The following is a 4,758-nucleotide window of genomic DNA, read 5'->3' on the forward strand; positions in this document are numbered from 1 at the left end:
GTGTCGATGGGGATGAAATGATGATGATAAGGATAACACAACACCCAGTCCCTGAGCGGAGAAAATCCCTGACCCACTCGGGAATCGACCCCAGACCGTTAGGTATGACATTCCGTCGTGCTGACCACTCAGCTACCAGGGGCGGACAGTTTCAGTGATGAACTTGGTAAATGGTCAGTGAAAGCAGTAACACGCCAGCATCTGTGCAACAACACATTGCAGAAGTGAAAGAGTGTGTATAGGTTGAAGAACTATGGTTAGAGCTTCACTGAGATCTTGCTGAGAACTGGCGTGTAATTCTCCCACAATTAGTGCAAGGGTATCTTTGGAGTAATGAAGAGGTTTCAATTTTTACAGGAGTGACATAGTTTCAAAACAAGACCAGAAGTTTTTGCAGTTGTAAGTGATGACACAGGACATGACTCAGCACATGCTTTGCTAGCAATGTGCAAAATTCTTCAACTGCAAACAAGGGCAGAGGTGATCATCATTATTTATGATGGTGCTCCTAGTCACTTTAAAAATCGTTACCAGCTGTTTGAATTGAGTAAGTCGCTTGTGCCAACTGACTGGGTAAACGGTGCTACTGGTCACGGGAAGGGGCCTTGTGATGGTGTAGGAAGCCTGCTGAAGCACCACGCTAAAAAAACATAATCTTTCCATACCAAATACAGTTGCGATTCAGAATGCTGAGTATTTTACGAGAGTCGTGATATCTTACACATCCACAGCCCTCATTCTTTTGTCCAAAGAGGAAATCGAAGAATTTGGTGAGCACAAAAATGAAGAATGGTCCAAACAAACTACCCCTTTGAAAGGAATTCAGAAGACATATTTTTGGACTCAAAGTGATGGGCGAACTCATATTGCACTCACTTTAAAGAGCAAGAAAGAAGAAATTTCGTTCGTTCAGCCAACACTTCGTAAACACCAGGACAATATTCAGATTCACAACCTGAGAGGGGTATGTTTGTGGCGTGTTTAAATGAATGTGACAGGTGGATTGCAGAGATTTTAGACACCAGTTATTAGTTAAACGAAATTGTAGTGGACCAGCTGCTGTATATATGTTTCCAGCTGAAGGACAGCAACAACGACATCAGTGTTCACTTCCTGTTCACAATTTTTTGAAGATGTGCTCCAGTTCCTATTGGTTCAACAGAAAGGCATCTCGCTATATCAAAGGAAGATACTAAAGCAGTGGAACATATTTTTATTTCACTGACTGACTAATTTCAGTCTTTAACTCTTTGGACCTTTCACATACATTTTTGAACTTTTTACAATGCTGTAAAAATGGGTCTCTTCCTCATCTTTCAAAATTAAAATATGTTTAAGAAGGCTAGGTGTTGATTTTAAGGAGCATGTTATGAGATAATGTGGTAATAAAACAGGTTTTATGTATGGCAAAAATTTCAGCTGTTTTTAAAACCTGTTCAAGCTGTCCTGTTCAGGCAATGAAGAACGATATGGTACTAATCAAAAGAAAAAAATTAAAATTTAATGGATTGACATTTCTGAAAAAAATTGTTTGCCATAAATTATAAAAAAGTTCAGAACGCTGTAGTAAAAGAGATTTGACAGGTAAGCCCAAATGGAGGATTTCTTTGTAATCATAAAGCAATTCTTTCAACAAAAAAAACTAAAACTGTTTCCAAAATTCGAATCTTCAAAATGATACCTGCAGTGTCATCTTTTGAGGGCTGTATCTCGGAGCAGAAATTATTTTGGAGAAAACAAAAAAAAAAATACGTGTTCCTTACTTAGTCCATTTTAACATATGCTAAATTCAATAACATCCGAGACTATGAAGGTAAGATTTTTTCCTAGCCTGCCTGAATTGATATGGACTATGTCGATAGGTTATTGCGGGGATTTTTGAAATTTGACAAAATGATAAAATGACGGGCATTTGAAACGAGGATGTAGTTTAGTCGGCTGTATTTGACCACGTTTTCTACAATAACTAACGAATAAATTAAAATTAAGTAGTTAGCCAGTACTTTTTGCGGACATGCCGAAGAGTAATTCAGCCAAATTTCAGAAGTATATCTTTATTAGTGTGCCCACGATCCATTCCGTCAGTTTGACATTCAGAGTATTTCACGCTGACGAAACGCTATCTATTGCGTTGAACTACTCTTCCAAGTATTGAGCTATCTTTGACAGAATTACAATGTCATCGGCAAAACTCATTGTTATCATTTCTTCCCTCTGAACTTAGATTCCTTCACCAATTTTTTGTCGGTTTCCTTTACTGCTTGCTCAAAGTATAGATTAAGCCGCGCTGAGTAGCCACGCGGTCTAGGACGCCTTGCAACGGTTCGCGCGGCTTCCCCCGTCGGAGGTTGGAGTCCTCCCTCGGGCATGGGTGTGTGTGTTGCCCTTAGCGTAAGTTAGATTAAGTTGTTTCTAAGCCTAGGGACCTGTAATCTCAGTAGTTTGGTCCCATAGGAACTTACGACAGATTACGAAATTTGTATAGATTAATAACATCGGGGATAGGTTACAACCCTGTCTAACTCATATAATTGCGTAGGCTTCCGCGGCCACAGTCAGTGGACATAAAAGTTTTCTGGGTTTGGTACCGCGTCATAATGTAAAAGCTACTGCTGCTATAGAAAAGCCAACGTTTCGGCCACGATTGCAGCGGCAGAAGAAGGCCGCTGCAATCGTGGCCGAAACGTTGGCTTTTCTATAGCAGCACTAGCTGTTACATTATGACGCGGTACCAAACCCAGAAAACTTTTATGTCGCCTGTCTAACTCCTTTCTCAACCACTGCTTCACTTTCATGTCGCTCGCCCCACAAGTCCCGTTTGGTTTCTGTACAAGAGCCAACGGCCTTGCCGCAGTGGTAACACCGGTTCCCGTCAGATCACAGAAGTTAAGCGCTGTCGGGCTGGGCTAGCACTTGGATGGGTGACCATCCGGTCTGCCGAGCGCTATTGGCAAGCGGGGTGCACTCTGCCCTTGTGAGGAGCTATTTTATTGAGAAGTAGGGGCTCCGGCCGGGAGAGCGGTGTGTTGACCACATGCTCCTCCATATCCGCATCCAGTGACGCCTGTGGGCTCAGGATGACACGGCGGCCGGACGGTAACGTTGGGCCTTAGTTTTAGGTTTCTGTACAAGATGTAAGTAGCCTTTCACTCTCTTTGCTCCACTCCTGTTACATTCAGAATTACGAACCTTATGTTCCAGCCAAAATTGTCAAAAGCTTACTCCACGTCTACAAATGTTATAAGCGTATCTTAGCCTTGTCTTAATCTGTATGCTGCGTGAACCAATATAATGGGGGGCAAATTAGAGAAATTAGATTTCACACGGAGGCTTACCAGAAATAGTTCTTCCCGCGAGCCACTCGCGGCTTGACCAGGAGATGGGGGAAGTGATAGCGGTACATAACGTACCCTCCGCCACACGGCATAAGGTCCAGATCTCACGAAATAAGCGTCAAACGAAAAAACTACAAAGAACGAAACTTGTCTAGCTCGAAGGGGGAAACCAGATGGCGCTAAGGTTTGCCCGCTAGATAGCACTGCCATAGGTCAAATGGATATCAACTGCGTTTTTAAAAATAGGAACCCCCATTTTTTATTACATATTCGTGTAGTACGTAAAGAAATATGAGTGTTTTAGTTGGACCATTTTCTTCGCTTTGTGATAGATAGCGCTGTAATAGTCACAAACGTATAAGTACGTGGTATCACGTAACATTCCGCCAGTGCGGACGGTATTTGCTTCGTGATACATTACCCGTGTTAAAATGAACCGTTTACCAATTGCGGAAAAGGTCGATATCGTGTTGATGTATGGCTATTGTGATCAAAATGCCCAACGGGCGGGTGCTATGTGTGCTGCTTGGTATCCTGGACGACATCATCCAAGTGTTCGGACCGTTCGTCTGATAGTTACGTTGTTTAAGGAAACAGGAAGCGTTCAGCCACATGTGAAATGTCAACCACGACCTGCAACAAATGATGATGCCCAAGTAGGTGTTTTAGCTGCTGTCGCGGCTAATCCCCACACCAGTAGCAGACAAATTGCGCGAGAATGGGGAATCTCAAAAAACGTAGGAGTTGAGAATGCTACATCAACATCGATTGCACCCGTACCATATTTCTATGCACCAGGAATTGCAAGGCGACGACTTTTATACGTCGTGTACAGTTCTGCCACTGTGCACAAGAGAAATTACGGGACCATGACAGATTTTTTACACGCGTTCTATTTAGCGACGAAGCGTCATTCACCAACAGCGTTAACGTAAGCCGGCATAATATGCACTGTTGGGCAACGGAGAATCCACGATGACTGCGACAAGTGGAACATCAGCGACCTTGGCGGGTTAATGTATGGTGCGGCATTATGGAAGGAAGGATAATTCGCCCCCATTTTATCGATGGCAATCTAAATGGTGCAATGTATGCTGATTTCCTACGTAATGTTCTACCGATGTTACTACAAGATGTTTCACTTCATGACAGTATGGCGATGTACTTCCAACATGATGGATGGCCGGCTCATAGCTCACGTGCGATTGAAGCGGTGTTGAACAGCATATTTAATGACAGGTGGATTGGTCGTCGAAGCACCATACCATGGCCCGCACGTTCACCGGATCTGACGTCCCCGGATTTCTTTCTGTGGGGAAAGTTGAAGGATATTTGCTATCGTGATCCACCGACAACGCCTGACAACATGCATCAGCGTATTGTCAATGCATGTGTGAACATTACGGAAGGCGAACTACTCAAG

General features: G+C 43.2%; 1 pseudogene; it reads left to right on the top strand.

The window, feature by feature from the left end:
- Positions 1-2,835: 2,835 nt before the first annotated feature.
- Positions 2,836-2,953, top strand: LOC126106962 (5S ribosomal RNA; annotated as a pseudogene).
- Positions 2,954-4,758: the final 1,805 nt, after the last annotated feature.

The sequence above is a fragment of the Schistocerca cancellata genome, chromosome 10, assembly GCF_023864275.1.
Source record: "Schistocerca cancellata isolate TAMUIC-IGC-003103 chromosome 10, iqSchCanc2.1, whole genome shotgun sequence".
In the NCBI taxonomy this organism is placed as follows: domain Eukaryota; kingdom Metazoa; phylum Arthropoda; class Insecta; order Orthoptera; family Acrididae; genus Schistocerca; species Schistocerca cancellata.